The 24,827-nt window shown below is 38.2% G+C and overlaps 1 long non-coding RNA gene across 3 annotated transcripts in view; it reads right to left on the bottom strand.

Annotated features, from left to right (window-relative positions):
* The window catches only part of LOC112441850 (uncharacterized), a 74,094-nt gene extending 50,543 nt beyond the window's left edge, over positions 1-23,551 (bottom strand). The window contains exons 1-2 of one of the 3 annotated variants that reach the window (XR_009490880.1): positions 18,492-23,551; positions 16,161-16,304 (exon numbers count right to left, since the gene is read on the bottom strand). This is a non-coding gene — a long non-coding RNA (uncharacterized lncRNA). The remainder of the gene's footprint in view (positions 1-16,160; positions 16,305-18,491) is intronic. The other 2 variants (XR_009490879.1, XR_003029770.2) reach the window with 2 other exon arrangements.
* Between the last annotated feature and the right edge of the window lie 1,276 nt (positions 23,552-24,827).

The following is a 24,827-nucleotide window of genomic DNA, read 5'->3' as shown; positions in this document are numbered from 1 at the left end:
CTGACTCACTGGAAAAGACCCTGATGCTGGGAAAGATTGAAGGCAGGAGAAGGGGACAATAGAAGACGAGAAGGTTGGATGGCATCACCAACTCAATGGACATGAGTTTGTGCAAATTCCAGGAGATGCTGAAGGATAGGGAAGACTTGCATACTGCAGTCCATGAGGTCGAAAAGAGTCAGACACTATTTAGCAACAGAACAACAACTGGAATCACATGGGAGTATTGAAAAATTAGCATTCTAAGTTCCATTCTGTTTATCTTATTATTCATTAGGTTATGAAATTAACAAATATATTCCGAATAGCTACTATATGCCAGGCTCTGCGGAAGGTGTCAGAGCTACAATAAGGAGGGAAAAAGAACCCAGCAGTCCCTGCACAGGAAGTTTATCATCTGACAGATGATAAACAGAGCCCCCCCAAAAAAATGTGAGGAGAAAAATTAAATAGCTGTGAGTTGTGAACATTCCATGAAGAAAGGAAATAAACACGAATTCATTACGTTAAAATAGAAACAAACAGAGGAAAATGATCTTAGAGAGAATTCAGGAAAAGTCAAGTCAGTAAAAGATGATGACATTTAAGCTGAGTCCTAAAAGTACAGGGTTTCCAGTGGCTCAGCAGTACATAATTTGCCTGCAAGGATGTGAGTTTGATCTCTGGGTCAGGAAGATCCCCTGGAGAAGGAAATGGCCGCCCACTCCAGTATTCTTGGCTGGAAAACCTCATGGACAGAGGAGCCTGGTGGGCTACAGTCTATGGGGTTGCAAAAGTCAAATATGACTCAGTGACTAAACCACCACCATCACCACCTGAAAGAGCAGCAGATTGTGAAGGCTGCAGCTCTCTTGACAGAGGCGATAATAGCACATGCAAAGACCCTGAGGAAAGATCTTGATGTGCTCCAGGAGCTGAAAGAAGACTGGGTAGTCAGAACAAGATGAGCAAGGGGAGAGTGACTTGAAAAACGAGGTTTAAGACATATGGTGGGGTCAGATCACAATGAGTTTTACTGGCCATGGAAAAGTTTGGATGTTTTTCTGAGTACAATGTACAGTCACCAGAAGGATTTTAAAGAGAGGGATGACATGAGTGGATTTGTATTTCATGAAGATCTTTTTGCTACTGTGAGAAGAATGAGTTGGAAAGGAGCAAGAGAAGCAACAGGGAACCAAAATGAGAGTAATTAAGTTATTATTTCATTTTATCATTATTATTTCATATTATTTCTCTCAGATAGATGACAAGAATTCAACAAAGATGGTGATGGATATGAAAAATTGTTCACAAACTGGAGGTGTATCAAATATACCTATTGTTCTACTGGTTATCAGTAAACTGTTTCTATGCGTAATACATAAGATAGAATCTTTTCTCTTGACAGGATGAGTTCTCTTTCAATGAAATCAAAGCTGTTATCAAGGAATGCAATCAATTTACCAAATATTAATCAAATACCTTCTAAGTGTATAGAAATAAAATTTGAGAGATTTTGCTCCTCCTCAAAATATGTACCAGCTTGGAAATCAAAAGCTCTCTGAATTAAACAATTAGAAAGTAACCTATTGCTTAATATAATACTAAATACTAAGGGCAGAAAGTAAGTTCTCAAGAAGAACAGAGGTTTTAAAAAAAATTTTTTTGGACTATCCAGGTATGTTTATAGTTCTAAAAAGGAAGATTCTTTGGGGGATTTTAAGGATATATAAAGTTTAGGTGAACCGACAAATTCAGGCAAGGAAAGGATCTGCATAAGATTATTATGGCAAATATTTTAGGAATTTCTGCTCAGCTCAAAATACTGGGTTGGCCAAAAAGTGCATTCGTTTTTTTTTCCTGTAAGGCATTACAGAAAAACTAGAACTTCTTGGCCAACTGACCCTCCCTTCACAGGAATGAGAACCTGATAACCAAGATCTACTGTGTGATTCCTATACTGTGGCAAGACTGACTAGACTTCCCTGGATGCTTGGCCCAAACCAAGTCAGGTCAATCAAATTCTCTATCTCAGACATTATAAATTGGAACTCAAAACAGGTAGGTTAGTCTTTAAGCAAGGCGGAACTGTAACATGTAACATCAGGAGCCATAAATAGGCAGAGAAGTGGGGAAAATTGATCTGCAAGACGAAGGAGCAAGAGAAAAATCCTTATTTGCTTGGTTCAAGAGTCTCTACACCCTTCCAGAGTCTCTCACTGCATTATCCTTGAATTCAGTAAGAAAATTCCTTGTCGTTAAGATAATTACCCTGTTTGCTTAACTTGCCTCAAGTTAGTTGCATAGAAGGAATTTGCCTTATCTGCTCAAAAATTCTCCAAGCCAGACTTCAGCAATATGTGAACCATGAACTTCCAAATGTTCAAGCTGGTTTTAGAAAAGGCAGAGGAGCGAGAGATCAAATTGCCAACATCTGCTGGATCATCAAAAAAGCAAGAGAGTTCCAGAAAAACATCTGTTTCTGCTTTATTGACTATGCCAAAGCCTTTGACTGTGTGGATCACAATAAACTGGAAAATTCTTCAAGAGATGGGAATACCAGACCACCTGACCTGGCTCTTGAGAAACCTATATACAGGTCAGGAAGCAACAGTTAGAACTGGACATGGAACAACAGACTGTTCCAAATAGGAAAAGGAGTATGTCAAGGCTGTATATTGTCACCCTGCTTATTTAACTTATATGCAGAGTATATCATGAGAAACACTGGGCTGGAAGAAGCACAAGCTGGAATCAAGATTGCTGGGAGAAATATCAATAACCTCAGATATGCAGATGACACCACCCTTATGACAGAAAGTGAAGAAGAACTAAAGAGCCTCTTGATAAAAGTGAAAGAGGAGAGTGAAAAAGTTGGCTTAAAACTCAACATTCAGAAAACTTAAGATCATGGCATCCGGTCCCATCACTTCATGGCAAATAAATGGGGAAACAGTGGAAACAGTGTCAGACTTTATTTTTTGGGCTACAAAATCACTGCAGATGGTGATTGCAGCCATGAAATTAAAAGACACTTACTCCTTGGAAGGAAAGTTATGACCAACCAAGATAGCATATTAAAAAGCAGAGACATTATTTGCCAACAAAGGTCCGTCTAATCAAGGCTATGGTTTTTTCAGTGGTCGTGTATGGATATGAGAGTTGGACTGTGAAGAAAGCTGAGCACTGAAGAATTGATGCTTTTGAACTATGGTGTTGGAGAAGACTCTTGAGAGTCCCTTGGACAGCAAGGAGATCCAACCAGTCCATTCTAAAGGAGATCAGCCCTGGGTGTTCATTGGAAGGACTGATGCTAAAGCTGAAACTCCAATACTTTGGCCACCTCATGCGAAGAGTTGACTCATTGAAAAAGACTCTGGTGCTGGGAGGGATTGGGGGCAGGAGGAGAAGGGGACGACAGAGGGTGAGATGGCTGGATGGCATCACCGAGTCAATGGACATGAGTTTGAGTAAACTCCGAGAGTTGGTGATGGACAGGGAGGCCTGGCGTGCTGAAATTCTTGGGGTCGCAAAGAGTCGGACACGACTGAGCAACTGAACTGAACTGAACTGAGCCCAGTACAGTCATGAAAATGTAAATGATCATGAACAGACAGGATTAACTAAAGCAGATCATTCTATACACAGAACACTGAGTAGCAATGAAAAAGGATAAGGCTAAGCACCTTCTTTAATAAGCATCGAGCTAGTGAAGTATGACAAACAGCATACCAGAAGAGCAACAATCTCTCATGGATACTATCAAAGATGCTTCACACAAAAAATGTAAACTACACTGTCAGACAAGAAAGGGAGGAATGAGCTGGGCACTCACAGACTTAGGGTAAAGTGTTTATGGAGATTAATTTGTCAAGATTCTTTAACCAGACATACTCTTTTCAACAAATAGAATTTATTGAGTCCTTACTATGTTTCATGGAATCTTCTAGATTCTAGAAATTAAATACTAAATAAGAAAGACAAATTTTCTGCCTGCCTGGAACTATTCTTACAATGGCAGGGAGTCAAGGAAGAAATAAAGAATAATTAATTAATTAATGTGGTTCATAATTTCTAAGAACTCAAAGTAAATAATTAGATAAATGTACAACTAAAGAGCCTCTTGATGAAAGTGAAAGAGGAGAGTGAAAAAGTTGGCTTAAAGCTCAACATTCAGAAAACTAAGATCATGGCATCCAGTCCCATCACTTCATGGCAAATAGATGGGGAAACAGTGAAAACAGTGGCTGACTTTATTTTTGGGGGGCTCCAAATTCACTGCAGATGGTGATTGCAGCCATGAAATTAAAAGACGTTTACTCCTTGGAAGGAAAGTTGTGACCAACCTAGACAGCATATTAAAAAGCAGAGACATTACTTTGCCAACAAAGGTCCGTCTAGTCAAGGCTATGGTTTTTCCAGTGGTCATGTATGGATGTGAGAGTTGGACTATAAAGAAAGCTGAGCACTGAAGAATTGATGCTTTTGAACTGTGGTGTTGGAAAAGACTCTTGAGAATCCCTTGGACTGCAAGGAGATCCAACCAGTCCATCCTAAAGGAGATCAGTCCTGGGTGTTCATTGGAAAGACTGATGTTGAAGCAGAAACTCCAATAGTTTGGCCACCTGATGTGAAGAGCTGATTGATTTGAAAAGACCTTGATGCTGGGAAAGATTGAGGGCAGGAGGAGAAGGGGACGACAGAGGATGAGATGGTTGGATGGCATCACCGACTCGATGGACATGAATTTAGTAAACTCCGGGAGTTGGTGATGGACTGAATTGAAGATAGAAAAGGGGCCAATGTGATTATGGTTCAGCTTCCAGGGTCCTGAGAATATGCCTGGGGTTAATTGCCCTCTCCTCTATATCCTCTGTGGGAAGAACTGCAAAGACAATGTTTATTGTGTTCATGCCGACTCAATGGACATGAGTTCGGGTAAACTCCGGGAGTTGGTGATGGACAGGGAGGCCTGGCGTGCTGCAGTTCATGGGGTCACAAAGAGTCGGACACGACTGAGTGACTGGACTGAACTGAACTGAACTTAGATGTGATCACAAAGATACTGACATATTAAAATGCTTATTTACAACATTAAAAAATTGAAAACCACCTAAATGCCCAATAATAAGGTATTAATTACATAAGTTACAGAATATCTAAGTAATGGGGAATTTTGTTTCAATTCAAAATATTTTAAAATAGTAGTAACTAATGTTCACTCAGTGCTTACTATGTGCCAAGTATTCTTCTAGTGTTGTGTATATAGTAGTTTACTTAATAAACACAGAAATCCTATTTTATTACTTCATTTTATAGGATATGAAAACTGGCACAGAGAGGCTAAGTAACATACTCAAAGTCATATAGTGAGTAAGTGGGAGAGGAAAGATTTGAACCCAGAGATGAATTTGACTATAGAGCCTGTGCTTTTAACTACAACATCTCCAGAAAAGGATTCCAACATGGGAAAATATCCGCACTATCATTTTTAGATTAAAAAGTGCAAGATATTGATATAACTTTATATATAATTGTAATCAAATTATGTATATAGTATATTTGTGCTCTAAAAAAGCATTAGAAGATATTCTAAAATATTAATAAACTACTTTCTATGAATGGTAGGCTTACACATTTTATTTCCCTCTCTGTTTTATATTTCCAACTGTTTTTCAATTAAGGGAGATTACTTATTAAGGGGGGTAAAAATTGTGCTGAGTCTTGACAAATGAAGAGAAATTAAGTAAAAATTTGCAGAAAAGTAAGTGGGAGGAAGTTTAAGGTTTGCTCTCAAAATCCCTATAGTGAATCAGAAAGCAAGGGAATCACTTACATGTTGAATCTAAAATATGACACAAATTAACTTATCCAGGAAACAGACTCACAGACAAAGAACAGACTTGTGGTTGCCAATGTGTGGGGGGCGGGGGGTTAGGGAGGAATGGATTGGGAGTTTGGTGTTAGCAGATGCAACCTATTATATAAAGAACTGATATACAACAAAGTCCTACTGTGTAGCACAGGGTATATTCAGTATCCTGTAATAAATCATAACGGAAAAAATATGAAAAAGTATACATATATATATATAGCTAAGTCACTTTGCTGTACAGCAGAAATTAATACAACACTGTAAGTCAATATACATCAATAGAATACTTTTTAAAAAAAAAAGAAAAAGCAGGCAAAAATTGAGTTTCTATAAGTTGCTTCTTCCAAGATGTTTTTCAAAAAGAGATTTGACATTTAGGGCATTTTATTTGTCATTTTCACAAAATGAAGCTGAGACCAAGATAAGAAAGGTTACATGTTCACAAAAATTAATAATGAAGCTAGAAAAAGAAGAGCCCTTCTGATACTCCAGGCTACATTGCTAACAGTATTGGGAAAAAGGCCTTTTCTAGGACTAAAAATGAGTTTTTTGGAACATCTCTGTTGGAGAATAGCATTAATATATTCAGATTGATTGTATTTGAACAGAGCCTTATAAATGTAGAATGAATGAGAATGACTAGATATCTTATCATAAACATTGTCAACCAAAAAAAAAAGCATTGTCAACCATTCATAAACTAGATAATGCTAGAGGTTAGTTTCAAATTATTTAAGGATGAGTAGTACCTGCTGCCATGGAAGTTTCTGACAATAATTTGGCAGCAGGAAATGGAGATAGTTTTATCTTAATATCTATATATTTGACCCTTACTGTTCCACATGGGAGTTAGCTGATACAGGAAGATGGTGGGCCATTTCATCTCTATTCCTGTTATGTTTCCAACCACACAATGTGCTTTTCTGAATGATATATCTAAAACCAAATGAATAAGATAAAAAAAAAAAACCTCTCTCCAGAAAGACCAAAAGTAAAGAATTAGTAGCGATATGTCTTGGAGAATATCAACATAATTTTGTGATCACTGGTCACTCAACAGGTATTTGTTAGAAGCCTATAAAGGGCAGGATAACTATGATATGAACCTCCATTGTATAGACACAGTCACTGCCCTCAAAGAGCTTGTCTCTAGTAAAGAGATAAGTAAACAAGTATTATACATGATTCAAGGCAAGCGTATTTAATGTGCTATGAGTGGTATGAACCATATTTTAAATCATCACAAAAGAGGGAAGGATTACATCTAGGCAGGTCAACTGAACTGAGTTCTAAAGAATGGTGGAAATTCAACAGACAAAGATGAGGGGTAAAGAATCCATTCTAAGCACTCCACCAGGTTCACACCTGGTGAAAACCAGGGCATATATTAATATTGATACCACAACACAGAATTCTGAATTCCAGATATATTACCAGGAATATACACCTTCAGTTCTTTCCCCCATTCAGCTCCAAGATGCTGAAAACCAGGCCAAAAATCTCCAATAAAAGGTTTTGAGATATATTTCCAGAACTATCTGAGTCATCCAAGAGGAAAGACGTAAAGATACCAGCACTGGGGTTTCCTTAACCTAGTGGCCAATGCAGCACACTCTACAGTAAACTTCACAATACACATGCTTTTCTCGTGGGCTCAGGATTACAATCAGCTCTTCAGCAGTTTCAAACAGATAAGTAAAGTTCACAGTTATCTCAGAAAAGCCTCTAACAAATATGTTAAAGTAACTGGAGGAAAAAAAGACCATGTGGAGAAAAGAATACTCTTAAAAAAAATCCTCATTAGACTCAGATAAATAATAGACAGCACTGCATCAATGAAAGAAGAACATGACACCAAATAAAAAGAGCACTGATAATAATAATACAAACAAACAAAACAAAAAAATAAAATCAGCCCTTGTAAATTAAGACTTAAACAACCCAGATGCAAATTCAATATCAGGAAGATGATGTTGTAGATAAACAAGTACAGCAAAGAGTAAAAAACTGAGATTAAAAAATGGGAAAGGGAGTGGGAAAAAGAATAAGAATACTCATCCAGATGGACCAACATCCAAATAATTCAGGTCCCAGAAAACAAGAACAGAGAAAATGAAAGGGAGGAAATAATCAATAAACATAATCAAACTGGACTGAAAGATGTGTATTTCCTGACTGAGAAACACAACACATCTACTGTGCAACACAATAGATAAAAATAAACCCATATGAAGGCACATCATGAAATTTCAGAAACCTGAAGACAATGAAACGTTCTACAAGCTTCCAAAGGTAAAAATAGGACATATAATATGAACTCAAATAATTTTGAACTTCTGTGGTGGGCAGAATTCTAACCTCAAGGTTCCCCATCACTTGTGTACATGTGTACTATGAAAATGTTTTACTATAAATACAGTGGATATTACTCTCATAATTAGGTTGTGTTATATGGGCCAGCTGACTTTAAGAAAAGCTTGAACGAATCAGAATGAAAAGGACACTTTAAAGTGATGCTGCTCTTTCTGAGAAAGGAGGTTGTCCATACGTGACTTTGAAGACAAGGAGGTCAAGTGGCAAGAAATACCTTGGGCTTCCCTGGTGGCTCAGACGGTAAAGAATCTACCTACAATGCGGGAGACTTGGGTTTGATCCTTGGATTGGGAAGATCCCCTGGAGGAGGGCATGGCAACCCACTCTAGTATTCTGGTCTGGAGAATCCCATGTTCAGAGGAGCCTGGTGGGCTACAGTCCATGGAGTTACAAAGAGTTGGACATGACTGAGTGACTGATCACAGCTGAGAGGCGTCACTGGCTGCCAGTCAACAAGGAAATACTGGTCCAAGTCTTATAAGCACAAGGAGCTGAATTCTGCCAATGTCCTGAATGAGCCTGGAGGTAATTTCAGCCTTGTGATATCCTAAGCAGGGAATTTGGTCATGCTGTGCTCAGATTTCTGATCTATAGAATTGTGAGCTAATAAATAGGTATTGCTTAAACTGCTAGATTTGTGGTCACTTGTTAACAGCAACAGAAAATGAGCACAGCTTCTTAGCAACAACAGAAGCTAGACAACAATGGAGACACACTCAATATTCTGAAGAAAAGCAATTTCTAACCTGGAATTACATACCTCACCAAACTGCCAATTAGCTCTTACAGTTAATTGTGGATATGTTCAGACATACAAGGTCTCAAAAACTTAGCTCCTATGTATTCTTTCTTAGCAAGATACTGGTACCTGCTTCATCAAAATTGGGGAAGGAGGGGAGCGGGAGTGGATAAATCAAGAAAGAATACGTGGTATACAGGTAGAGGTGTGAAAATTCCCAGGATATTGGTGCAGGAAGATCCTAAAATGACATGCACCAGACAGCTAGTCCACACTGGAGCAGTTCAGAACACTTGGAGACATTTTGCCATGAAGATTAAATCAAAAGAATGACTAGTATAGCTGAAGGAATGGAGAGGAGATTTAGATATGTGGCAGAGAGCTGGGGTTGAATTATTGATAAGTATATAGAAAACTAACTATATAACAACAGCTTCAAAAAAAGACACTGAATTCTAGGGGAAACAAAATGTTGTACAAGAATAGTTGTCATAGTTTATTACTTGGTTTAACTGTTAACAGTTTTTACATGGTCACTATAGAACACTTTACCACAGCAAAATTACAATAAGACCTAAAGTTCAAAATTAAGAAGTATTAATAGCTGTAGAATCTAAAAAGTAAAACAAACCACTGAATGTAACAAAACAGCAACAGATTCAATAGACATAGAGAACAAATTAGTGGTTACTGGCAAGGAGAGAGGAGGGGCACAATAGGGAGAGGGGATTAAGAGGTACAAATTACTATTTATGTATAAAAGAAATAAGCTACAAGGACATACTGTATAACATGGGGAATATCGCCAGTATCTTATAACTTTAAATGGAGTATAATCTCGAAGAAATTTGAATCACAATATTATACATCTGAAACTAATATAATATTGTAAACCAACTACACTTCAATTAGAAAAAGAAAAAAGGGACTTCCCTCGTGGTCCAGAGGTGAAGAATTGGCCTGCCAATGCTGGGGACATGGGTTCGATCCCTGCTCCGGGAAGATTCCACATGCTGCAGAGCAACTAAGTCCATGCACCCCAACTACTGAAGCCTGCACCCCTAGAGCCTGTGCTCTGCAACAAGAGAAGCCACGGCAGTGAGAAGCCCGTGGGCTGCAAGGAAGAGTAGGCCCCACTCACCACAACTAGAGAAAGCCCCTATGCAGCAGTAAAGACCCAGCACAGCCAAAAATAAATTAAAATTAAATTAAAAAAAAAAAAAAAGAAGAAGTAGAAAGATAGTATGCTTACAGATCTGGAATACCAAACGAATTAAAGAGTTGAAAAGTGCTGCCTCTACAGAGAAGGAAAGTGTAAAATGTGATGGACTGCTCATTTTAGTTTCAAATCTTACAATATTATTTTTATCTTTAGAGACGTGTATATCTTTCATGAAGATAAACACTAAAAAAGAAGAAGGTAGAGAAAGGGATCTTTACAAATTAATCAGACATAAACGGCTTTATTGAAAGGGAAACTACTGATAATCCTCTGATCATAATAAAATGTTTTCATGTTAATATTCATTTTAAAGGCAAAAAAGTTTTTATTTGCCAAACAATAGAGCATTGTACATTTTTGAGCAAAAGAAACCCATTCATTATGACAAGTGGGGATGGAAAGAAGTAGATTTTAAAAATCTTAGGAAATAGACTCAACAGAACCTGGTAATTGATTGCTAAACTGATGCGAGCAATGATAACACAGAAGGTATGAGAAAGGAGGAAAGAGTCAAGGATGGTTCTCAGGTTTCTAACTTAAAGTACCTGAGTAGATGGTGGTACCATCTTCTGAGACAGAAAACTCAGAAGAGAAACAGAATGGAAAGATAGGAAAGAACGCAAGCTTGATTTAACACATGATCAAATAAAGTACCTACAAGACACTTAGGCAGAGAAGGCAGATGGCAACTAGATACAGAAAACAAGAGTTCAGGCGCGGAAAAAAAAAAAAAAAGAGAACAAGAGTTCATACGAAAGATTTGGTCTGGAAAAAGAGAACTGGAAATGTAACAAGATGAATAAGAAGACTGTGGGGAAGGGAGCAGATGAATCCTTCCCTAGGAGGAGACCTACTGTGCTAGACCAAGTTAGAAGAGGTTAGGCTTCAAAAGTCTATAGATTGAATGACATCACTTTCTGTGGACTCTAAAAAAAAAAATGACACAAATAAACTTCCTAACAAAACAAACAGACTCACAAACATAGAAAACAAATTTATGGTTACCAAAAGGGGAAGGTGGAGAGAGGGATAAACTAGGAGTTTGGGATTAACATATATGTGTAACAATATATAAAATAAAAAACAAGGTCCTGCTGTATAGCACTGAGAACTGTATTCCATATATTGTAATAACCTAATGGAAAAGAATCTGAAAAAGAATATACTACACACACACATATACTGAATCACTTTGCTGTACATCAGAAACTAACACAACACTATAAATCAACTATAATTCATAAAACCATTAAAAAATAAAAGTCTATGGGAAGGTAGAAAATTGTAACTTGCAGAAGTTGAGAAGTCCTAAAATACTCTATGGGGAGAGTATACAAAGGGTTAGAAGACAGTGAGACACCCTGTGGCTGGCAGCATTTTGGGAAGGGGATAGAAAAGTCCAACTGGGAACTGAAAATTATTTGTTGTGTGGTATGCCTTGTAACGCTACACTTTTTTCTTCCAATGAAATCAATAGTAAAAATTGGCTTTTCTTCCCAGTATTTTGTGGAGCAGATTTGTTTTAGAGGGAATGTGGCAAAAAAAGAATTGTGTCTCAAGGTTTGTACAAGGAGAAGCCAGACATTGTCTATGGTAGGATGGCTACATGACTACAGTTACCAACAGCAAAGTGCTAGGGGAAGCATTTGCAAACATCTCTGGTAAGACTAAAATCAAGAGGGAGTCAGGGAAGTAACTGTGGTTACACAGGAAGGTCTCTGATAATCTCAATTCTTTCTTTTTAATATTTATTTATTTGGTGGTGCTGGGTCTGAGTTGGGGCATGCAGGATCTTTAATTGCAGCATGCTGGATCTTTATTTGTGGCACACAAACTTTTCGTTGCAGCATGTGGGCTTTAACACAGGGATCAAACCCAAGACCCCTGCATTGGAAGTGTGGAGTCTTAGCCATTGAAGCACCAGGTAAGTCCCTTGGTTCTTCTTCTTTTTTTTTTAATAGCTTGTTTTTGTTCCTCCAATACTGCCTTTTTGTACTTTTTTTAACTGAGATATAATTGACATTTAACACCATATTAGTTTCAAGTGTGCAACATATCATAAACTCAATTCTTAACAACAACAAAAAAACCCAGAAGACACAAAGTAAGATCCATAGCCAAAAGCAAATATAAGAGATTGGCTCTAACATAAAGTATCAGCAAGGCTGAAACCAAATGAACTAATAAGACTTGTGAATAAATGCTAAGGAGGATGTGCAGAAAAATGAACTAACCTACCTCTTGGGTCCAATGGCAATGTTAATTCATTGGTTCCTACCTTTGTGTCAACAAGGCGCCCAGTAATTACGATTTATCAATATTCTACTCCATTGGGCCTCCACTACCTTCACACCTGAGATTCTTAACTCTGCTTTACTCTGTACCATGTGTGTGTGCTAAGTTGCTTCCGTCGTGTCCAACTTCTTGAAACCCTATGGACCACAGCCTGCCAGGTTCCTCTGTCCATGGGATTCCCCAGACAAAAATACGTAGCGGGTTGCCGTGCCCTCCTCCAAGGGATCTTCCCAAGCCAGGGATCAAACCTGAGTCTTTTACATCTCCTGCATAGGCAGGCAGATTCTTTACCACTAGCACCACCTGGGAAGTCTACTGCCATTCCCTTCTCCAGGAGATCTTCCTGACCCAGGGACTGAACCTGGGTCTCCTGCATTGTAGGCAGACACTTTACCATCTGAGCCACCAGGGAAGTCCCAAGTTAAATCCTAGCACCTATCAATACCTGAAATTGTATTATACATTGTTAATTTGTTTGTTGTCTGTCTCCTCACTCTAAAGTAAGTTCCATGAGCAGAGGAACTTTGTCATCAATACTCGGTCTGCAAAAACTATACCTGTCATAAAAGATATTCAATAAATATTTATTATTGGCCGAATCCAATAATACAGCCAATAAAACAAACCTGTCTTGTTTCTGTCTTTTGTCAAAAATGACCTTTGGATTAAAGCAAGGAAGAAAAAGGGACTTCCCTGGCAGTCCAGTGGTTAAGACTTCATGCTTCCAATACAGAGGATATGGGTTCAATTCCTAGTTGGGGAAGGTTAGTACCAACCTTACCTGGTTCGTAAGGTCTCATGTGGCATGGCAAAAAAAAAAAAGTAGGAAAAAATTGGTTAAGAAGAAACAAAGTATTGAAAATTGAGATAACTTATTACGCACCAAGTAGGTGTCAGGCACTTAACCTATATTATCTAATATAATCCTCAAAGTAAAGGGATTGTTATCCTCTTTGGTAGATAAAGAAGCTAAGTAGGCCAAAGGCTTAAGGAATTTGCCCAATCTGGCCAATGTCCAAGCCAAAGTTCAAACTCAGGTCTCTCTGACTTCAGAGCTTGTGTCCTTAAACATGCTGTGATTCTGCCCAATGAATGCAAAACATTTCCATACTATATTTAAATCCCTTGTTGTTATTCAGTCACTAAGTTGTGTCCAACTCTTTTCGACCCCATGGACTACAGCACCCCGGGCTTCCCTGTCCTTATCTATCTCCTGGAGTTTGCTCCAACTCATGTCCATTGAGTCAGGGATGCCATCCAACCATCCTGTCCTCTGTTGCCCCCTTTTCCACCTGCCCTCAATCTTTCCCAGCATCAGGGTCTTTTCCAATGAGTCGGCTCTTTGCACCAGGTGGCCAAAGTATTGGAGCTTCAGCTTCAACATCAGTCCTTCCAGTAAATATTCAGGGTTGATTTTTTTGTTGTCCAAAAGGCTCTCAAGAGTCTTCTCCAGCACCACAGTTTGAAAACATCAATTCTTCGGCTCTCAGCCTTTTTTATGGTCCAACTCTCACATCCATATGTGACTATTGGAAAAACCATAGCTTTGACTATATGGACCTTTGTTAGCAAAGTGATGTCTCTGCTTTTTAATATGCTGTCTAGGTTTGTCATGACTTTCCTTCTAAGGAGTAAGTGTCTTTTACTTTCATGGCTGCAGTCACTGTCTGCAGTGATGCAGTGATTTTGGAGCCCAAGAAAAGAAAATCTGACAGCATTTCCACTTTTCCCCCATTTATTTGCCAGGAAGTGATGGGACCAGATGCCACAATCTAAGTTTTTTGAATGTTGAGTTTGAAGCCAGCATTTTCACTCTCCTCTTTCACCCTCATCAAGAGGCTCTTTAGTTCCTCTTGGGACCCAACCACATTATCTATCAGGATCCTAAAAGTTTTAAAGTGCTTTTTGTAATTATGAAGAAATTAGAAAAAACAGACTAAGTGTTAGAAGACTTAGTCTTACCAATACTAAATGGTGGGTAAATATGTTTATGATTTTAAGAAGAGCAAATTATACAATAAGGGACCACAAAAGTAGATAATTTAGTTGAACTATATATATAACAGTCTTGGTATTTGAAATACCTTTAGACTAGGCACTTCAGTTTGTACCCTGCCCTCCACTTCCTGCTGTCTTCTCCCAGCCATCTTATATATTTTGATTTCCTGTCTGGCCCGCAAAGAAATTTCAGTATATAACCCCAGAAACCATAGAAATCTGTCGCAGGAGAAATTTGAGGACACATACACACTGCACAGGATCACTTTAAGAAAAAGTAGCAATTGATCATTAAGAGCCAAGAGGTTTTCTATAAACTCCTAAGACAAAATTCTTTTTCAAAGTTATTATATTGATTCTAAATGACAAGGAGGTAATGGGGCAAAAGTAGAAAGGAAAGTGTGGATTTTTAAAACCTACATTTTAGAATATCTTAGGGGCAAATACACAACGAAATGGAATGGAAACAATGTTTGCCTCTGGCAAGGGAATGAGAAGGCTGGAGAACAGAAGAAGGAAGAAGACGTATTTTACTGTCTATGTAAAGTAGCTTTTGAATTGTATGAGCCTAACCTCCAGAGTTTTCTGAAGATTCTCTGAGATGATGCTGACACCATCTTCCCAGCCTTTATTGCAACACAGACAAACCAACTTACTTTGTTCTCAATTACCACGGGATGCTAAATTCAGATGTCTGTCGAAGCTTAGTTGTTCCCTACACATGACTCAGCTACCACTCGTCTTCACAGTGCATCTTGTCATGCTGAACCCATTAAGTCACTGCTTAACAAAAATTTGCTCCCTCCCTCTTTTACAGTTTTGGGTTAGTTGATTAATGTTCTTCAGTTTCCCGGCAATGAGAAATAGACTTGTAGGTTGTGAAGTTCTGCTTTCTTTCTTTATCTTTGGTTTTCCACAGACTTTAAGTTTGAAGGAAAATAAGTAAGTTTCAAGCCATTGTTTTATTTAGCTATGTTTTGAATAATTTTGATATACCTTGGCCTAGAAAATACTGAACTTCTGATTTTTAAAAAACGACAAAATGAATCAAAAGATGTCATTAAATTTCTCTTTTCCAAGAAGTAAAATGTAATTATTAGAGATAAAATAGCATACATAAACCTTAGTTAAGGAAATGGAAGGAAAACCTTAAGGAAAACCTTAGTTAAGGAAATGGAAATGGGACTACTCTAACTGATACCCTGTTATCCTCAATCATTTTTTCTAAAGCATTAAAAATATTTTTACTGACAACAACAAAATACAATTTTAGAGCATGCAGTATAGGCAATATTATAGATTCCTGCCATAAATATTAAAATAATATACTAATTTAAAAATATGTGTATATATATATATATATATATATATATGCTCAAAGACATCTATTTCAGTAATGAGTTACTAGTTTACTCTTTCTCCATAAATAAAGAGTGAAAAATTAGTGAGAATTTTTGACCATTACTTTTCTGTGCTCTGTTAACCAAAGTTGAAATACACCCTGAGTGTTTTCTTCCTCCTGGAGGTATTATCTTTGAACTTACCCCAAATTTAACAGCATAAACCTAAAAATAACAACTTTGGCTTCATTTTTAAAACCTAAGAACGATTGCTAACCAAAGCAAATATACTCAAAATGCACAAGTGCAAGCAATAATATGGAATAAAAATACTCAAACCCTTGGAGAGTTTACTCCATTCATTTCGTTTCTTGGAGCATAATTGTCTGGTTTATGGACTGAACAGATCTTTTGCTCCTTCTCACTCCAAATATAGTTATACTTCTGCCATTTAACCACTCATTTTCTTCTCCCCATAAGAATCTAGGAGAAATAAAAAGAAGAACCAACATCTCAGATCTTGGACTTTCAAAGGGACAGTACTCTATAAAGTATAGTCAATATTATGGTCTGCTACTCCAGCTCACTGGTGGCCCAAATTTGATTCAAAACACTCTGGAAATTTCCATCAGCTAATGAAAGCCATTCTTTCAAAAGTTTATGCTTCTTTCCCAAAGATAGTTCTCACCCGATAACTGGTCAATGTGAGGTTATAAATGACTGGCCTCTTGTCTCAAGGTGGAACATGTGTGAAGGGACTCCCAGCTCCAAAACTTCTTGTGGAGGCCTCTCTTGTGACTGGATCAAAGATCAGCTTTTCCCATTGCTTTCATTCCTTAAAGGTGCTGTCCCTGAAAGTACTTCTCAAAAAACCTTTCTCCATCAATCACTAAGTAAGAGTCTGCTTCTAGGAGACAATCTAAGGCATATTTTATTTTCTTCCAGCAAAAGTAAATTGCTTTGTAGTAATGACAGGGACAGAGGAAAGGGACAAAGTCGGTGATTAAATAGTTAATCCCAGTAGGGGATTGTAAGTAGAAAAATATGGGAGACCCCTGTAAGTTAACGATTACTCAAGAGAGCAGGTCTACTTAACCACAAAACCAAGCAGGCTTGCTTAGCAATAAAACCCATGCAGCAGAAGCATGAGACATGTCCCCAAACAATAAAACAACATCTTGCCCAGTGAGCTCAGTAAGTTAATGATCCCTAGGACATGCTTTCTGCACACACCAAAAACAATAATTTGCGGACCTAGCTTGACCAAGTAAGGACAAGAAAACTCACCTGTCGACCTGGTGGAGGAACTGATGATGAAAGCATGAGCTCTACTCAAGAAATACAAAGAAGTTATTTTCCCCCTTCCCATGATTTCCCCCTTTTCCTATGATTATAAAACTATAGCCAAGTAAGTTTTCAGGGTGTGGCACCCCCTTGCCTGCCTGCTTGTAATTCTCACAAGCATCCTATTCTAATAAATCACTTCCTATCTATCACACTGCCTCTCACTGAATTATTTTCTGCACTGAAACATAAAGGACTGTGGTACCAGAGCCCTACAAAGCCCCTGAAATGACACCAAATGGTTTCAGCAATAGCCCTGTACTCTTTTTCTTAACATGTCCCTTCAATTTTCCAGTGGTTTTTGTTCTTTTTAAGTTCCTGCAGCTGCATAGGACACAGAATATTAATAACAGCAGTAAAATGAAAGCTGTGTTATTCCCTGCCTATTTTATAGCTACTCAAAACAATATTCTTAATTTTCTCTGAGATGAGGGAGAAGACAGCCCGTGAAATTAGGTAAGTTTAACTGACCTTCACGGAAATCAAACTCATGACCTTGGCATTATTTTACCGTGCTCTGCCCAGCCGAGCTAAGGGGTTCACAGAGAAAGCTGAAAAATGAGATTTTAAGACTACTTCTATAAATCTTGCTGCCTCCATTAACAATCACCACCAAGAGTAATCCAAAAATTGTATTTTTGAGGGCTTTTACGTTTCTCCAGTAGATTCTAGCTGAAAGTGACAGGCTGATCATATAAATTCTTCTCCTTGCCTGCCTAAGAACCTCTTTAAAATTAAGAGAATTGGAGAAGAAACAACAGCAGATTAAAAATGTCAACAGTTTTTTTTAAACCAAGATCAGATGAAGTAGCAGTTACTGATTGTGCAAAGCAGAAACTGAATAGCTCCAGAAAAAAATACATTTTGTAACTCTCCAGTGAAACAGCTGGCTTCCGCCTAATCATCCTAAGTAAACAGAAAAAAGGGGCCCAGAGAAGACAGAGATAATGTAAGAAGAAGAAAATTCTTTTTAAAACTCTAAAACTTTCAAGGAAGTAAGAGATTATGTGACAGTCGATTAAAAAAAAAAGACTTCTGTAAAAAAATTAAACAGAAAATGTAAAAGCTATCTAGAAATTAAAAATGTAATAGCCAAAATAATAATGTGATTTGAAGTGTTGGAAGAGAAGGTTAATGAATCCCCCGGAAAACAGAGAAAGAGAAAATAAAAGAGATATAGATGATCAATCCAGTAAGGCTGAAAACCAAGTTGTAGAATGTTTGCAAAAAGAGAAAATACAGATGAGTAAATTATCAATGAAATAATACTAGAAAATTCCCCAGACCCAAATGACAGGAGGCTACAAATTGAAAAAGCCCAGATACCTTAAGCAGTGGCTAAAGAAACACTCACTCAAAAGTTTGTCATTGTGAAGTTTTATAACACCGGAGATGAAGATTTTGAAATCTTCCAGAGAGGAAAAACAGGTGGTATGCATAGAAGCAAGAGAGAATGGCTTCAGAATTCTGTCATCAATAAGAATGCTAGAAGATAATGAAACAATGCTTTCAGAATTGTGAGGAAAAAGTACCATTCAAGGCCATAACATAGACTAAGGATATTTTCATTGATTCAAGGACCCAGATATGTTATTTTCTGTCCATCCTTCTCTGGATTTTACTAAAGATGTACTACAACAAAAGAGAGATATAGATAAAGACAGAGAAAGACATGCAATCTGGGAAACACTACAGTGCAACATATAAGAAGCAGGCCCAGAGAACAGTCAATACAGACTGAAAAAAGACAGAGGTATCTAGGAATATGGAGATATGTTTATACACAAAGAAACAGTTAATATGGATTTTTTTTAAAAAGTAATTGTTTCAGAGGCAGTCACTGAGAGATAATTTGAAGGAGTGGGGCAAGAAACTCCTGTTTGTTTTTATAACTTATTAGGTGCTATTTGATTTTTTTTTTAAATATGTGCATGTAGCAAATACTTTGATTAAAATGTTAATTAAGTAATTGATAAAAGGTTAAATAAAACAATTTTCTCTTATAAAATATCTAAGTACTATAAATAAAAGCTGAACACAAAAGGATCACTTGTCCTAAATAAAAATATGCCAAACAAATTTGCACTTGCTCTTTTGGCACCTTGACAATCAATTTGCTATAAAAGGTAAGGATGACTGAGCCAATGAAATTCAAGTTAATGCATTGTGCTTGAATGACATGAGCTTATAATGGACTTAGACATGAGCTTATAATGGACTTAGAGAATGCACTAATGGTGATTTTGCATGGCTTCTGATCTAACCTAGCATTATATCCATAGGAAGTTTAAAATAGTCTTTATTATGCAATTATGGCTATTTTAAATGATTGTATTGCTGGGCAAATGACATATTTATTCATTTTGTCATATTAAGATATCTAGGGTTCTTTTCAAATTTTTAATTTATTTTTGGCTGTGCTGGGTCTTCAATGCCGGGCACAGGCTTTCTTTTTGCAGGGATCTGGGTCTACTCTTCATTATGGTGCACAGGCATCTTGTTGCAGTGGCTTCTCTTGGTGCAGAGCTCCAGCTCTAGGCACTTGGGCTTCAGTAGTTGTGGCACATGGGCTTAGTTGCCCCATGGCATGTGGAATCTTCCTGGAGAGAGGATTGAACCCACGTCCCCTGCATTGGCGGGTGGATTCCCAACCAGTGGACCACCAGGGAAGTCCTAGGGTTCTTTCAAATGGAGCAAATGCAAGGTGGACTTGACTAACTCCCTTGCCTTAGCTTTGGTATTAAACTTCAACAATTCTTAAGGGTTTCTTTTCACACCCTCCCCCCAAATTAGAACTGCCATTTTCTTTCTCCCTCTAACTTTAGTGACATATGTCTTTTGAATTGAGCTTTAGTAGATCCTTTGACTATAGTTTGTAAAACAAAGCACATGATACTTGCTAGTTAAGTGATGAGTATTTAGGGTCTCGATTATAGTATTCAATCTACCTCTGTTTGTACAGGAATTTTCTTTACTAAAACAGCTAGAATAAAGGTGGGTTTCCAATAAAGGAAGGCTTCTAATAAAGGGTTTCCCTGGTGGATTAGCCAATAAAGACTCTGCCTGCAATGTGAGAGACCTGGGTTTGATCCCTGGGGAAGATTGCCTGGAGAAGGGAAAGGCAACCCAGTCCAGTATTCTTGCCTGAAAAATTCCATGAAGAGAGGAGCCTGGCAAACTACAGTGCAAGAGATTGCAAGGAGTCAGACACCACTGAGTGACTAACACTTTTCAGTTTCCAATAAAGGAAAGCATTTGTTAATATCTATCTTTGTTTGTTCAGTGAGTCAACTTAGGAAGGCAAGAGTCCATTTTCTTTTCAATCTTTTCCATTATATGCAGCCTACATAACAATAATAAAGATTTCATCCTCATCAGCAAAACAGGCCTTGGCCTGCTAAGAACCTGAAGGAGAGACCCTCCAGGGAAACCTCAGTGGGAGGCAAAGTGTTGATGAGTCAGCTGGTGGTACACTTTTTCTGCCTTGATACTAAATCGGAGCTTCAGTTAATGAGTAGGATTGCTTTGTTGCTGAAACACTTGTTTCGGGAATGACCATAGATAGGTCTGAGGGTGTAGATATTAACAGACTCTAACTAAAAAATAACTCCTTTTTTTTTTTGGCACTGTTTGTTTCAAAACATGAAGTGCTACTTATAGAAACCTAGACAAGTTGCTATTTGCATAATTATTCTGTCACTGAAACTCCATTGGTGGTTATAGTTAAATTAAAAAATGATACTGCCTTTCTTGCTCTAAACTGTTTGACTGGGCTGTTTACATAGTAAGCTGTGCCAAGCCTAATCTTCCTCCCAAAGCCTGTGTTTTGCTGATCCTTCAGGTGATTCATCTACTATATACACATGAAAGTTATAGTTCACAAGGTTGTTTTTAAAATTAATTAATGTTTGCTCTGTACTTTATGATCCTAAGATGAAAGGCATTAAGGAAATGCAGTGTGTCTACATAAAATAATAAGATCAGTACACATTGTAAAGAATGTTAGGATCTTTCTGAATGAAAGCTGAAGTATTAACTTCAGGTTATTTTTTATTAGTGTTTGTAGAAAAACCAAACAGCATTTGGAGGAATATAATGAAACTCAGTCAACAAAGGTCCGTCTAGTCAAGGCTTCGGTTTTTCCAGTGGTCATGTATGGATGTGAGAGTTAGACTATAAAGAAAGCTGAGCGCTGAAGAATTGATGCTTTTGAACTGTGGTGTTGGAGAAGACTCTTGAGAGTCCCTTGGACTGCAAGGAGATCCAACCAGTCCATCCTAAAGGAGATCAGTCCTGGGTGTTCATTGGAAGGACTGATGTTGAAGCTGAAACTCCAATACTTTGGCCACCTGATGCAAAGAGCTGACTCATTTGAAAAGACCCTGATGTTGGGAAAGATTGAGGGCAGGAGAAGGGGATGACAGAGGATGAGATGGTTGGATGGCATCACCGACTCAATGGATATGGGTTTGGGTAGTAGACTCTGGCAGTTGGTGATGGACAGGGAGGCCTGGCATACTGCAGTGCATGGGGTCGCAAAGAGTCGGACATGACTGATCGACTGAACTGAATGAAACTTAAGAAGTTTTCAGGTAAACATGTAACTGACAAAAGCAGATGTAATTCTGTTGTAGACTAAGGAAATACAGACTAATGATACCTAAATATCAAAAAGAATGAAAGAAACAAAGAAAGGAAAGGGCGGAAAAACCCACATATTCAATGTTCAAAGAAAGCAGACTGAAAATAAGAACGATTCTTGATTCTCAAGATTCTTTTCCCATTGAGATAAACAACTCTAAACTGGCCCCAAAAGAGTTTATCAAAAATGTTTGATCTTATTTTACTCTGCATAGTTTTACACGCAGTTGATGGAAGCCTGTTCAAAGAAAGGAGGGTGTAAACACTGGGTAAGCATAAACATCAGTGAACAGAGGAGACCCCCCTGAGAGTTATGTTTGAACCCATCCTTTATTTCCCTCCTCTTGATAATGAAGGCCTAATAATATTTCCTTTCAAATATCACTTCCTCCTGCCATTCACACCTGCCTCACCCCAGCTGGATCCCTCAGCATCTCAGATCTGGATTGCCACAGTAGTCACCTGGCTGGCATCCCTGAACACTCTCACTCTGTATACCAAATTTATCCTGTCTAAACCCCCTTCCTGCCTTTGAAGGCCTGTTATCATCAGGCCCCCTCTTCTTACCCTGTGTAACTCTCTGTTCAGCGGCATTGTTCTCCTTGGAGGTTATTCCCTCCTTCATAATCTTTAAACCATTGAGAGGCACTATCCTTCGCCTCCACCAATCTAAATTAAAACCATTCTCAAGGTTTCTGGTCAGTTTTAAAGCCTTCTCTAACTATGCCAGCTCTCAACAATATTTCTCTTTTCTGATAGTTTTGACATCTAGGCACCTAGAGTTTGTGCCACAATCTTTTTTTTAACGCAGTTTTATTTATTTTTGGTTGTGCAGGGTCTTCCTTGCTGCTTGGGCTTTTCTCTAGTTGAGGCGATCAGGGGTTACTCTCTAGCTGTGATGCGCAGGCTTCTCATTGCAGTGGCTTCTCTTGTTGCAAAGCATGGGCTTCATTGCAGAACACAGGCTCTAGGGCATGGGGGCTTCAGTGGTTTTGAACACGCAGGCTCTAGAATGTGGGCTCAATAGTTGTGGCCAATGTGTTTAGTTGTGCCAGAGCATGTGGGATCTTCCTGGAACAGGGATCGAACCTGTTGTTCTTATGTACACAATGAGACTGTCATCTCCTTGAGGACAAAGACTGGGGTTTTTTAAATAAATTTCCAGATTAATAAATTAGTTGATTGATTTTTGGCTGCACTGGGTCTTGGTAGCTGCACATGGGCTTCCTCTAGTTGCAGTGTGCTGGCTTCTCATAGAGGTAGCTTCTCTTGTTGTGAAGCATGGGCTCTAGTTGCCCAAGGGCATTTGGAATCTTCCTGGACCAGGGGTCAAACCCATGCCCCCTGCAATGGTAGGCAGATTCATAGCCACTGGACCACCAGGGAAGTCTGGAAAAGACTGTTCTTGATATACATTTGGCATGTCACAGAGTACAACACTTAACAAGGAACAAAGTAAACATTTGTCTGATTGGCTGATCCTAACTGTGGTCTACTGTTGTCTCTCTTTGAAAATAGGATTGTGGGGTGGGGGCAGGTTCATATTATATTTCATCCTAATATTGGCAGTAGAGCCCTCTGGATCCTGGCTTTAGGAGGGAAAACTCTGATTTTATAGTTTACATCTTGAATGTTCCTCTGTTTTTTGTGCCCCTAGTCCTTCTCGGTCACAAAAACTGAATTTACCAAGAGAGGCAAACTCAGCAAATGTTCTCAAGGAGAAAACTCAGAGCTCCTTGTAAAACTGAGAGCGCCTGACTTTATTCAGAACTTGGTCTGAATATTCCTAACTTCCTTGCCAGCTTCTCTCTATATATATTATATTATATATATTATATATATATATAAATATTATATATATTATATTATATATATTATATTATATATATATTTAAGATCTTTTAAGAAATTATTTATTTTTGGTTTATATATATTATATATATATATTTAAGATCTTTTAAGAAATTATTTATTTTTGGTTATGCTGGGTCTTCATTGCTATGTGTGGGCTTTCTGTACTCGTGAAGAGTAGAGGCTACTCTTCGTTACAAAGCACAGGCTTCTCATGGTGACTCCTCTTGTCAGGTGGTTGCAGCTCACAGGCTCTAGAGTAGTTGCAGGCTTTAGTTGCCCATCGCACAAGGAGTCTTCTGTATTGAACCCATGTCCCCTCCCTGCACTGGCAGGCAAATTCTTATCCACTATACCACCACGGACGTCCCTACAAGATAATTTTTAAGAAAATATTTCAACCAACATTTTTTGTTGCTTTCAACAGGAGGGTCTAAGTCATTGATATTATTTTTCTTTGTTTATGTTATTCAAAAGGATCATATTATATCAATACATGGTTTTATAACCTGCTTTTTAATATTCACCATGTATAAAGAACATATTTTAAGGAATATGTGTCTGCAATCATCAATTGTTTTTTCATTCAACAAATATTTCCTGAAGACCTGATATCTTTGAGACATTTTTAGCCCCTAATGATACAACAATGGATAATACACAGTTCCTATATGTATGAAACTTAAATTCTAGGGGAGGAGAAATATCAACCTATTCAGTTCAGTTCAGGGGCTCAGTTGTGTCCAACTCTGTGACCCCATGAACTGCAGCATGTCAGGCCTTCCTGTCCATCACCAACTCCTGGAGTTCACCCAAACCCATGTCCGTTGAGTCAGTGATGCCATCCAACCATCTCATCCTCTGTCATCCCCTTCTCCTCCTGCCCTCAGTTTTCCCAGCATCAGGGTCTTTTCAAATGAGTCAGCTCTTCACATCAGGTGGCCAAAGTACTGGAGTTTCAGCTTTAGCATCAGTCCTCCCAATGAACACCCAGGACTGATCTCCTTTAGAATGGACTAGTTGGATCTCCTTGCAGTCCAAGGGATTCTCAAGAGTCTTCTCCAACACCACAGCATCAATTCTTTTGCACTCAGCTTTCTTTATAGTCCAACTCTCACATCCATACATGACTACTGGAAAAACCATAGCCTTGACTAGATGGACCTTTGT

This window comes from Bos taurus, chromosome 16 (genome assembly GCF_002263795.3).
Source record: "Bos taurus isolate L1 Dominette 01449 registration number 42190680 breed Hereford chromosome 16, ARS-UCD2.0, whole genome shotgun sequence".
Taxonomy (NCBI): domain Eukaryota; kingdom Metazoa; phylum Chordata; class Mammalia; order Artiodactyla; family Bovidae; genus Bos; species Bos taurus.
This window is presented reverse-complemented; position numbering and strand designations above follow the sequence as displayed.